At 41.0% G+C, this 13752-nt stretch overlaps 1 protein-coding gene across 2 annotated transcripts in view; it reads right to left on the bottom strand.

The window, feature by feature from the left end:
• LOC146304737 (beta-1,3-galactosyltransferase 1-like) overlaps nt 1-13752 on the bottom strand; it is a 95021-nt gene that overhangs the window by 44798 nt on the left and 36471 nt on the right. The window contains exon 3 of one of the 2 annotated variants that reach the window (XM_084714002.1): nt 869-941. The exons of the other annotated variant lie outside the window; for it this stretch is intronic. The gene's annotated coding sequence lies outside the window, so the exon portion shown is untranslated. The remainder of the gene's footprint in view (nt 1-868; nt 942-13752) is intronic. 2 annotated transcript variants of the gene reach the window in all.

Here is a 13752-nt window from a genome sequence, read left to right as displayed (position 1 = left end):
GCTCAGACATACTGTACACTGCACCCCTCTTTTTCATCCTCCACCTCGACCTTCCATGTCCATTTTCTCTCCTCCGTCCTGCCAGCTTTTGAAGTTTAAAAACCAATTTCCTCCAGATGATAATTCATGGCTGACCGCTCTGTTTAATGTGAAAACAAAGATGACATTCACAGTTTTAAAGGCCCAGAAAATCTCTATTTTCTCTATTGGCTTTTTCCTCTGAACCTTTACACAGACATTTTAGGTTGTTTCATATCTGTGCTCTTTGATTGTTGCTCATTAATCATGTTTAAAGACGTAAGTCCTGTGTTCTTCTTTGAAAAAGCTGAAATGAAAAATAAGATTTCATATTTTTTGGGTTTCATTTTGGTACGTCTTATCTTTTCATTAATTGTCAGAATACTATTTTATATAGTTCTGTCTACATACCAAACAGGAGCCTGCTACACAACACAAGAGCCACAAACTCTGAACAACAACCCACATTAGCTTTCCTGCTATAGGCCCTGTTTACACCTGGTATTAATATGTGTCTTGGGTGATCAAATCACTAGTAAGTACAGGTGTGAATGTACCCAAGATGCATTACGATCCAACTGCTCAGACCACGTGAGAAGTGAGATCTAATCACTGGTGGTCACTCAAGATGCAAGTGAAGATGCATTCTGTTGCCAAGTGTGAACTGACGGACTTAGAGCTGTCCAACAGGGCCTAATTTACAAACACACGCCTTGTTCTGCACCTTAGCTTGTTGAAAGAGCGACCAAACAAACCTTCAGATTCACAAAATGCAATGCTAACATCAGTGTGCAGGCTAGATAGCTAATTAGCTGCTCAGCTGTAGCACTTAAACAGCATGTAAACGTACCTGCAATCGTCACTTGGATCGGATTAGAGGCTCTTGTGATCCTCTTGTTCCTTGCTGGGGCTCAGCCTGCCATCTGTTAACCAAACACCAAACAAAAAAATGATTAAAATTATTTTTGACTCCAAAAAAGAATGACTACACAGTCATGGCTTACTGGAATAGAGTGCTGCATGAATTAATTCTAAAACATGGAAATTAATTAGCACTATTTGCCCCTCCAGTCCCTCGTCTCAAACTCTGTTTTTTTGAAAAGGTTTTTGGTTACAAACTGACATAAAATGTGTCAGTAATTATTCCACTCATGAATTTTGAAGCCCTTACATGTGCTGTTGTTAAGAACTGGTAGTTCGTGATGATGCTGTTGAGTTATACAACTGTGATGTGGTTCATTTATAGCCGAATGTTAGCTTTTAACTTCTGGCGATTGTATTTATGCTTCAAAAATGATTAAAATAGTGTCAAGATTATCTTGCTGAACAAATTTTGTTTGCCACAGAGCTTATTTCCTGCAATAATCCAAAATCCAACTTTTTCTATCAAAGAAAACAAAGTGACACTAACTTCCGGGTTGGGCTAAAAAAATATGTCCCTGCAGAACTCTATAGAAGCCATTGTTCATGTTGTTAGTAATACCTGTGCTTTTCCTGCTGTAGCAAGTCAAAATGTGCGCTATGAAAAAGGCAGCTTCTGCACACACCCACACAGCACTGAAGCAAGGACTAATTAGACAAAACAAGTGAAAACACCTATGTGGATCCACTTTATGAACTAATTTGTGCGTGGGAGTTAACCATCTACCACAAAGAGGTGAAAGGAGAGTCATGCAATCACGTACACGCTTCAAAACACCACCACAAAAGATGGTGGTGTTTCTCTGACAGCAAAATGTTCCCTCCGAGAAAAATTAATTAATTTTCAAATCCTCATCAGGGCCTCTCTCATGACCCTACATGTAGAGCAATATACGTTACACGAGCACAAAGTGTGTCCTGCAGAGCCAGCGTTAAATTACACAGGCGTAGGAGGGCAGGTCTTTACACTGTATGGCAGATAATTTTCTGTTCTATTCACCCCGGCTTGTTTTACTCCCTCCTCTCATTTCATGCACAATAACCTTCTCAGATGAAGGGCTTATAGTTGAAGTGATACAACGCATGAACTATTACTGAATATCTTATAGCATTTCTGTATTAAATTTTTAATTACATTTTAAATGGGCTGATATTTAGAGATTCCTTTTTAACCACTTACATCAGAGAACTCTAATATGATCACTAGGTTGAATTTATTTTTGTGCAAATATCTTTACCAAAAGCCTTACGGCGGATTTGTTCATGACACAGATTTAAACACATGTTTACACTGCTGTGGGCTGTTATCTGAGTTCAAAGATGTGTTAGAGGATTTTCACTGTTCCGTTATGGAGAAATAATAATTGAGTGGGTGTTAATTATGCTTAAGTACTTAATGCCTTTTCTTAGAGAGAATGTGATGAGCTTATAGCGTTAAAATAAGTTGATTTCAACAAATTCCAAGAGTTGGGACGCTGTGTAAAACATGTATAAAAACAGAAACAAATGATTTGCAAATCCAACCTATTTTTGATTGAAAACAGTATGAAGACATGAAATTTAATGTTCAGACTGATACACTTCATCCTATTTTGTAAACTTACACTCATTCTAAATTTTAAGTAATCTTCAAAAAATGGTGGGAAATGTGGACATTTTATTTATATTAAAGTTTTACACAACATCCCAACTTTTTTGGAATTAAGGTTTGCGCCGATTGTCTGTCCAAGACCCATCATGAAAACATTTAGAGCATCTGAAGAAAACATTTTTCTTCTTTTTCCCAGACTTGTCTGTGTCGCCTGATTGCTATCACGCTCCTACACAGGTCCTCTGCACACACTCCATGTCCAGACCAATGCTGGCAGTATCAGCATCACTCCCAGGCAGTCGCTGTCCTGATACGCAGTTTACCAGGGAATCTATTCATCTCTCCTGTGTGCCACCATGTACATGCCATAACTGTTATCGGGTTCGGCATAGCATTAAGTCGCCCTGGAACGAAGCAGCTGCTTGTTTGGAGCCCATCTATTTTCTCATGAAATAGTGTGTCATTACATTTGCTTCATCCAATTAAAGGGAGGACAAGGGAGAGCGAGGGAGGAAATATACAGAGAAAGATGGAGAGGAGAATGAATGAACGTATAGGTTTTATTTCTATGCCTAGTCATTTACATGACACATTAATCAACAGCAAACTAAACATTACTATATATATGTTCACCGGCTTCTCTCGGCACAATATCTTGACCTCATATAAATACAAACAGCCTCCACAGAACAACCCAGGAAAAGTTCAATTACAGAAATGAAATGAATAAACACAGCCTCACAAGTACAAACATAATGTACAGATATAAACAAACATAACCCAAACAGAAAAAAAGTCTACATCGATATATCAGTTCATGTTCATCGAATCTTTGATTTGTTTTAAGGGTAAATAGTCTGTTATCCATAACTACAGACACAAAAACACAAAACACAACCAAATATAGAAAACACAACATTAAGCGTCCTCTGGAAACTTCTGTTCATTTCCACTCTCTTCTTCAACTTGCAGCATTTCTGTAGAGTGTGATTTCTCACTTTGCAGCATTTGTTTTATAATTGCTGCTGATTGAGGGTTGATTCCACCAGGCACGGCTGTGTCGAGTTACAGCTGCACTACGTCTGCTGTGGCTGATGGCGACTATTCTAGACAATGCTTGTGTTTGCGCAAGAAGTGCTGCAGCACGTCCAAGAAGGGTGTCTCTACGTGCTGACTGTATTTTTAATGGATACAATCTGCACAGAGTAGATTGACGGGGCAGGAAGTCAGACACAGAAACAGCATAGAGAATCTGATCAGTTTTCAAACTAATTATTTTGTGCAGACTCACAATCAGAAAAACAGACAAAAAAGAAACTATTTAAGTATGTGGCCTATGTAGCCATGGTAGTGGCACAAAAAGCAAAGAAAGAAGACTAAATCAACAAACTCTGAGCAAGTCAACATTATCAAGAGGGCAAAATGTTCCCCTGCTGAAACACTTCTGAAACGCTCCTGATGTGGTGGAGGACAGATCAAAACTGTGGCACAGGAGGCCCCATAGTGACCCCACTTATACATGATATTTCAATATGACTGTATCTAGCATCATAATCAGATCTGCCTGATCACATTTGAGGTAGTCTGGCTTGCAGTGTGCTCAGATCTTATGATGGTGTAAACACAATCCGTACAATGTGCTGTCATCTGTACATGTCATAACACTGATCAAGATATTTGTTTTAACTGACATTAAATATAGGTTGTTCAAATTTAGAGAGCGAGCAAGTGAGAAGGCTAATTAATAAATATATTTATTCTGTGCGATGAAAGCACCAAAACGTGCTTTGTTAAACAGAACTGTGTGAACGGGAAGTGAATAATAAACAGGAAGAAATAGCTGCGTGTGCTACGGTGTGTGCGTACTTATGTGTGTTGATAAGGCATAATTTATCTACTCAGACTAGCCTGCAAGTCGACACTGCAACACACAGAGGCAAACTGACACAATATTTTATACAAAAAGAAAGAACTTAATATATTACATCTGCCAAACTTACAAGAGGGGACAAATGATTAAGAATTTGTCATTGACAGTGGTTCATTAGGTTTATAAAGTTTCTCCACACTCAAAAGCTCCAAGATTTTCAAAGGTAGTCCGGGGCTGATTTGCCACCACCTCAAATTACCTTCTCAATGAAGATAATGAGAATGTATTAAAAACATCAGGTGTAAATTCAGCGGCAAGATCAGATTATTTGTTATCCAGATACAGATCCCATTTTAATACCAGGTATACATGGGGCAAGTTTCATCAAGACAGAAACCAAGACACTTATATTTCTGTTTGTCGCCAACACAAAACCAATAACAACTTCTTTCTCTACCTCATTTTTCAAAATGTCTCCAACACTGATTGTAAATGTTTCTCATACAGCATGAAGACGCATTTTTACAAGTACAAATGAGATATGAAATAGCACTTTTTTGATCTATTGAGATGTAAGGTGGGTGGTAGATGAGGTAGCTGAAGGTCATGCGTGCAGGCACTGATCACACCAAGAGAAGTAAAAGGTAGAGACTTGTCTTAATTTTTGGCGGTGTCAGCCCCTGTTGAACCAAACCAGCAACACTCTTTGATTTGAACGCCGGGTGAAGCGGAGGGAGCTGGAACAACAGCGTTGTAAAACAAAAGGAAAAATCAAGAAAAGAAGAAAAGATGGAAAGAGGTAGGGGGTCCTGCACACCTCTCCTGTACGCTTTGACATGGAGCTATGTCCTTGAGCTTGCCGCCAGCAGAGGGTCCCATGGTAACCTACCGCAATCACCAAAGTATCCGCCAACCTCCAGGTAGGAGAGTAACTCTATATTACAACAAGCAGCTTTAATAAGGGTGGAAACTAGCCACATCCTTAGATTAACTCTGCACAGTTACTGTACTGCACACACCCACCTGCTGCAAGCCACACTGCCAGCACACATCACAGCCACCCGCCCACACACACACGCTGACATACACTACCTTTAACAATTCAGAGTCTCTCTGATCTCTCTAATCTCTGGATGTACAGCATCACTCTGTCTCCTGATGGATTTTTATCAAAGCTCTATGCCAAAATAGTAAAATAATACAAAGGATGAAGTTTGTAAGACATCAGGTATACAAGGAAAAAGTTTGTACACTGCTTGTTTTTCACAGTTACAAGATTCTGTCCACCTGCTGCTTTTGGACATGGCACAAAACTAATTGTCAGTTAGCTGCGTGCTCCCCGTTATGGAAACATGTTGTGTTCGAGGATGAAAATGGAAGCAAATCTCAGCTCACACCTGCTGAATCACCAACAGTGACCATTTAACACTATGCTGATGAGTAGTGTATTGTTTTTCACATTGCGTGTGCATGCGTGTGTGTGTGTAGAAAAGCTGTTGAACTGAAAAGGCTCCTGGAGGAAAATCTGCCAACGTGTACAAGGCCGTTCTCTTTTGTGAGCCCTGTCAGGTGGAAACCTTGTATTTCTAAAATGTCAACTTTTTCACAGAGGCAGCCTTGTTTCCACCCTTGAGCACTGTGTACTTTTCACTCAGCCAGTGGGTTTTGAAAAAGGGTTTGAAAAGACCAAAGTTACATAAATTTCTCAAGCAAGAACACCACGCAATCATTAAGATAAGGTTACTGCTTAAATCTGCATCTCTTCTGTCCCTTCATGTTTCTTCTGACATGTCATAACCAGCAAGGCTGCGACTAACGATGATTTCCTTTATCGATTAATGTGCAGATTATTTTCAGGATTCATAGTTTAGTCTTTAAGATGTCAAAAAATTGTGAAAAATGACTGAAATGACTAATTGATTATCGAAATTCTTCCAACTAAGACTTAATGATTGTCCTAAACTGAAGTTCTTCTTTAATTCTACATAATAAATATAGTTTCATAACTTTGTTTCAGTAACTTCACTTCACTGACTCACTCTGGTCTGCCATGGAAGTTCTGCTAGCTGTTCCCTGCACTTACAACTGAATAAAAAATTGAATTCACCCTGGTTGTTCGGCTACACTCTGTTTTCATTATTCTTTTAGTTACTGGTTGAGTTATTGTTTCTTGTTTATTTCTAGCTGTTCAATCAGTATGATTGGTATACAATGATGGAAATTCACATAACCACTTTGTCATAATGCACTGGTGGCCTAAAAGGGAGGAAGCCCCCGTTATGCTCCCCTGAATGAAAAAATGCAGTACAAGTGCCCTCTTGGTTGCCCCTATGGTAGACAAAACATGACAAATTGCTCTCTCAGGTGCCCTTCCAGTGGACAAAATGTGATTAAGTGCCCCCTAGGGTGTCCTTTCAGTAGAGAATAGTTGGTAAAGTGCCCTTGAGGGTACAAAACATGAAAAAGTGCCCTCCAGGGTGCCCTTCCAGTGGAAACCAAATAATAAAACAAATTTAATCTATACTATGAGATATATTCAGCGTGTGAGCCTGCATGTGATGAAGCACTGAGCCACTCAACCCCACATTTTTTCAAATTTGTACACCTCACAATTAAAATAATATTTGATGATGCATAAATGTAATAATTGTATTAGCAATAACAAGTTTCTGCTCCCCAAACTGCTCTGCCAGAATTGTCTCAGACACTGTATCTCTGTGTCCCCGGTGGACATCCCTAATTTCAAGTACAGATCAAGATATGCGTCTCACCTCTCCCTCAGGTTTGCAGCCTTCCGCACTCCTCATGCCTCTCGCTGTAGGTGAATGAGCGTGGCAAGGTGAGAAAAACTGAGCCCTTGCTGCATCGCCGTCCTTCCTCCTCCTCTACAGCCTGGCTCGTCTAACTTCTCTCTGGGCTCTCAGTCCTTCCTGGCAGCTCGGGCTCCAGAGTCCCTTTTGTCATTTCCAATTCAATTACAGCCGCCTTTGCGACAGGAGCCCCTACAGCACTGCGCATTTCCAGGTGCCCCTTGAAAGACGAACCTCTTCGCCCCGGTGAGAGCGTATACGTTCAGTTTACAGAGTGATCAAACAGTCCAACACTGCTCCCGCTCCCTGTCTGAGTCCTCCCCTATCTTCCTGGACAAGCTGTGAGTAATGAGAGTGGGGTCCGAGCCAAGCTGTTTGGCTGTGTAATCTCTTTCATAATGCCCTTCATTGGAGGGCCAGGGGTCGTAAATAAACAACAGAGTGAACGGCGGCGTGGCGTCACACTCAGACGACTGGGAGGCAGCAACGTCGAAGGTGGTCAGATTGTAAATTGGTCTTGCCCGGGAGCGAGGGGCGGGGGTTATGCCACCGATGACTGAGAGGGTCACACAGTGGCGTGGTGTGACTGCTGCAGACACTTATTATGCTGAAGGTGTGATGGGTGGGGAGGGAGAGGAGCGGGGAGGAGAGGAGCGCTGAATGGCAGAACTGTCTAGGGGTTATGTTGACTGCTGGACCTTGTGATGATAGGGAGCTCCCATGGGGAGATGGGGGACCTAGAAACAGCGTCCCCCTGCAGATGTACTCTTTGTGTGTGTGTGTGTGAACGTGCATGTGAGGCTGTGTCTCTGTGTGTGTCCGTGCATGTCCCAGTGTTGGTCCGTCAGCTGCAGGCGTTTCTCCTCCTGTAGCTGTGAGACGAGCGGCTAGGTGCACATTTGCAAGTCGCTGCAAGGTCAGAGTGGGCCTCGTTGCTCAGTGTCAAAATGGAGGACAGGAAGGAGGTAGGTAGGTGGGTGGGTGTGCAGGCGTGGGAGGAGAGTCATCATTGTCTCTGTGGGGGGGGCCCCTGGGGACCTGAGTCCTTGTTGAGTCCTTGAACTCCTCTCTTTTCTCACAAACACAGGAATAAAAAGCTACCTTTCTGAAACACAGTCCTGCAGATTCTCACAGAGGAGGAGGACACGCTGTTCTGGTGAATGATATGTTAGGTGCTATAACAGGTTGAGCTATTGTGCAGGGGCCACCTATAACTGTGACAAGTGGATTTCATTGCCAGGTGAATTAAGCACCTATCCATCTATCAAATGCTGGTTATACTATCCCAGACAACCGTGAGGGCTCAGCCCAACAGCTTGACTGGTTACTGGACTCTTCAGAAATGATGTGCCAGAATCAAATATATCAAAAAGACCAGAACAATTCTGCGTGCTGACACCGCCCCAAAGCTCAATTCAATTTACCCTATATTAGTCCAGCACCGATACTTCTACATTTACCACTCCAGCAGTCAACTCAAGCTGCAGTGCAATACACATGTGATATGCCTCACATTTCATAATAACCAAACACACCCTACAAATCTTTTTAAACTGCAGAAATTTACCATCTCTTGCTCTGCCTGGTTTGGTCATTTGGTCATCACTCCCCAGTATCTCTAAGTAAACATGATTTGCTGTGCAGGTATTGTATTTTTTTAAAATGCTGACATTGGGAGTGCAGGAGCTATGTTTTGTTCTGTTCTGTAATTTGTTTTAACTCTGTGTGGATAACATACTGGAAGTGACAGACACTACATAAGTGTGGACACAAGTAAGATGAATACATGTATTGTGATATAAAGTATTGGTAAAGACTAGACATACATATCTAAACAACTGTAGCCTAATGAGCAGCCAGTAGCAGGTAAAGTATAAGACTTAGTCACAATAGGAAGTAAAATAACATTGACACAGATTGTAATAGGGGTTTTGCAGAATTTCATTCTTGATGTTCTTGTCTGGTATTGGTTTGCAAAGCTGGAATGAGTTCTGCCAACTGGCTAAAAAATTACCACAGGCATCTGAAAAACTTAGCCAAAACTGCCAGCTATATACGTGCCAGAGCCGCCTCTCATTTGGTCCTCAGTTGCCAGAACACTGACACTCAGTGCTGAAATCCAGCCACAATACTCTACTTCTCTCTAAGTTACTAGTAAATATATTTTTAAATCATCTAATAAAAGCTAGACAGAAGCTTGACGGAAAATTAATCTGCAATTAATGATTGGTCATTTTTAAGCAAAAATACTTAGGCTTCAGCTTCTGAAATGTAATGTTTTGCTTATTTTCTTGGTTTTATATTGATGTGAATTTCATATTTTTAGGTTTCAGAATGCTGGTTGGTCAAAACAGCCAATTTGAAAATGGCCAATCAGGCTTTGGGATATTGTGGTGTTTTTGTTTTTTTTTCTTGTTTTCATATAAATTTGTTAAGACTTACAAAACAATAATTTAGACATGAATCTATGATCATTTTCTTGCGCTGAACTATTTCCAGTTTGCACTGAAAAATGTGTCACTTCAACTAAAAGCATGCAGGCACATGGCTACCACAACCCACAGCTGTGCCACAGTATTGCCCCTTTTAACTGAAATTAGCCCTAGAAATACTTTTACATAACATACCACCGACACAAAGTACTTAGTATGCTATGCAACCCACTTTGAGCCACCAGAGACGGCTACAAAAGCCTGCACTCCCACGGATCAGAGTGGAGAGTAAGAATGTGTGGCAGAGTGCTTACGTCCAGAGAAATAGTTTGAAAGTTTGGTGCTGTCTTTTCCAGTTCAGTTGAAGCAGCAAAACAGAAATGTTCCGAAATGTAAAAGCGAATGTCAACATGTTTACCAAGACGGAGCGGTGAAACTGAGACTCATAGATGAACGTGGTGAGAAAAGCGTCGACAAGGAGAGAAACACACACACACACACACAATCAACAATATATCCTGCAATTCTGCTTTCTTTGTCATTCTCTTCATCTTTTACCTCAATTTCTTTCCCACTCTGGTCTATTCTCTTGCGTCCTTTTTACTTTCTCTCTTCCCCTTCCTGAAAAATGACCTAGTTGATCAAAGTGGACATGATAAATGGCCATAGAAAATCCTGCCTTTTGAACCTAGTTCTAATTTTATGCGGCATCAAAACACTATTGTGCTGAAGTCCAAGCCCCCACATTGGAGTAAAAGCATTGCAGCGCATAAAAGACCCCTTATGAAGTGTGCTGTCAGTGTGTGGAGGGAGGGTCTATTCATCTACGCAGAATTTAGCTTTATCAAAGTCATGCATGGTTAAGAGTATGCAATCACTCACTGAATATACAAAAGACTAAAGGATTTGGGTACGGAGAAAACCTCACAGTCCACACACCCAGGCTCATTTCTAACATCAAACACCGCTGTTCAAAGAGACAGTGTGTGCTCTACGCATGTGTGCGTGTGAAAACACCTCCAAGAAATGGAAAGTATAGGGAGTGAAAGAGAGAAGCAGGGGGTAAATGGTCAAAGCAGTAGTGGGCAAAGGAGATTTACCATGGGAGAGGAGCAGAGAGTGGAATATGTAATGGCTGTTCACTGAAGGGAGCTTTGCTTTGGAACAACATTTTCATTTTCAAGCACTTTCACCTTGATACCTTGTCATCAATGGCCAACCGCAAATAACATCCTCCAATCCGCATAAACTACTTTTTTTTATGCTCAACAGGTATCTGAAAGCCAAGTGAGTTGGCCCTCAGGCTTCAAGGTTCATTTAAAGCCATAATACGACAGTGTTCAACATAAAAAACAACATGCTCCTCCTCTTAGAGCTGTACCAAGCTCAGTACCCACTGGAATTAAGGCCACAAGGTCTTAAAAATCAAAATGGTTAATTTCTTTAGTAAATCAGATGATCAAAAGCATCCAAAAAGTCAACATAAACATGAGGGTTTATCCACCATGAATACGAGTATCAGCAGAAAATTTAATAACATCTGGCCACTCGTAGAGGATCCTTTCCTCCAACCAAAGTGTTTCTTAAGGCAAGAATTTGACTTGACAGTACTGTTAAAGGCTAGGTCAGGTGATCAACAAAATCATTGGCAATGATCCTCTAGAGACCAAGACAATCAGTAACCAATTTAATGCCAATTTGTCAAGTCAGTGTTGAGGCACTGAATCAAAGTGTTGGACAGACCAATGGTCCATTGAATCAACATCTTCGGGTGAAAGCGTTTTTTTCCCCAGCTGAAAACATCAGGCGCTCTACTGAAAACAGCCCCGTGGGAGTGCTTGAGAGTGCTTTGGAGGCGCAGCATTTTTACAGCTGAGACACGTTGGTTGTTATGATACCGATTATCCACATTTATGTGTTGCACTTATCTAATTTCATAGATACTTTGTGTTGTCAACAAATACTGAATGTGTAAAGTGTCAGCACAAGGTAAAGCGTTTGCTCTAGTCCTTGCTCTGGATGAAGGGAAGGCTGAAGCACGTAGGAAGAGAGGACAGTCCGGCCACTCTATTTGCATTCATGAGATTTTGATGGCGAGGAAACCAACATTTGTCCAATAACTAAATAGTTGATATGAAGCCTGTTTAAGGAGTACTCCATGAACAGGACACACTTTTTGGTATTCAATGCTCAGCAACGAGGGGTAAAAAGACAAACATGCAGTGATCAGTGCAGTATAGCCACTCAGTGCATCATCACGCTGAGGGTGTTTGTGGCATAGTACAGGGGTTACCAAGTATTTTGAAGCCAAAGCTGCCTAAATAGCTTTACTTTCTGGCCAGTGCCCCACTTTTGCAAGATATCTCTAAAAACCCAAACTCATGGATAAGTTCATAAACCAATGAAAACTGATCCATTTATTTAAGTTCTTGCTAAAAATCAAAATGATCCATTAAGAGGTGATGAGTTTCTCTGTTACTGTAGCCAGCAGCAGAGACAGTATTTGATGGTGCTCAGTGAAACTCCACAGGAGGAAAGGATTGACCATCCACCTGCAGCACAACCCACTGCCACAACAAACACAATGCATTTTATAACAAAAATGATGGCTTGCTTGATGGCAAGCAAGAGAAAATATTTAAGACTTTAGTAAACTAAATGTAAGAATTTCTAAAGCCTTTGAGGAACCTGCTTTTTAAGACTTTTCAAGACCTGCAGATACAATGTCAAAACCCTGCTGGCAAGACAAAATTATCATTCAAATACAGAGATAACTGTCGGACAATCTTTCTCTGAAGGTTTCCGTTGGGGTCAATTCATTTGCATATGTGAAAAGTAACAGAATTAGTTGCGTAAAGAATGAAAAATCGAATTGAAAGTTCAAATCCTGCCTTCTTTGTCATCTCCACACACCTGGTCAAGTGCAGTGTGGAGTGGGTGTGCTTGTTGGCTTGTTGGTTTCAGGTAGTTAAAGGAAACTATGGAATGTAAGGACAGGGGTTTCACAGGCGGTTTGACCATTCAAAAAGCACTTCAGCTAAAGCAAACTAGGATCAAGGGAGAAAACTGACAAACAAAACCTCTTTTCTACTTTATTCCATCGTTTTTTTGTCTTTTAACTGCGTACAAGTTAGAGCAGAGCTGTGATTTAAGTGGTTAAATACTGCAGACAGCTCATGCTGGTGACTGACTGCTTATAGTTCTCCTCACAAGGATGTGTCAGCCAAAAACTTTAAATTAGCGGCAAAGTGAAATACAACTTGGAGAGGGGGGGATCCACTCCAGTGATTTCAAAACAAAGGCATCTCGCGACCTTCACTGTAAATGAAACCTTCATTTGTCAAGAGATGCTCTGACTGGTGAGGACCAGCGGAGCTTTACTCTCAAATGGAGATGTGTTACCACGAGACAAAAGACAAATCAGAGCTCAAACACTGCACTGCTCTATACTGTGCTGTAATGTGCCAGGTTCAAAGGCCGGTGTAAACACTATCTGCTACAAGGTTAAAGGCTACAGCAAAACAAGCTGTGAGTTGATGTAGATACTGCCCACACACAGTTTGGTTAAATGCAGACTCAATGATTGATCTTAATGATATTTGTAAGGATTGCTTTTGATTTGTTTGACCTGCTCAGAGTGAGATGAGTTGAATTTAACACAGAGGAAAAAGCAGCCTGCAGAAAACAGAGATACTGTCCATGTTGGCAGGTCCACAGCTCTTACCAGTTCTGCCAGAAAGGAAAATATAATACTCCTCTTTGCATGAGTATATATTTCAGTAATGTTATTCAAAGAGAATTTCTGGAGTTAAAAGGGTAAGAAATTAAGATAGGAGCGTGCATGTGCATTACAGCCAGAGGCTGAGGTTTGCTTTTATGCTCTGTAGACTTTCTTCTGTATGCAACTTGTTCAAAATCCAAAAATGTTTTTGACATTCAACTAAAAATACCAGCACTGCCTCCTCCTCCACAGAACACAACAGATGTGCAGCTTCACCACAGATCCAGAGAGAAGAAAGCAGAATTGTATCCACCTTAAGCTGTCACACTAAAATTATAATTAAATTTTGCTAAGGGTCCAACGTTTCACTCAACACACAAGTTTGTATG

Source organism: Lutjanus erythropterus, chromosome 24 (assembly GCF_056507025.1).
Source record: "Lutjanus erythropterus isolate fLutEry1 chromosome 24, fLutEry1.hap2, whole genome shotgun sequence".
In the NCBI taxonomy this organism is placed as follows: Eukaryota; Metazoa; Chordata; class Actinopteri; order Lutjaniformes; family Lutjanidae; genus Lutjanus; species Lutjanus erythropterus.
This window is presented reverse-complemented; position numbering and strand designations above follow the sequence as displayed.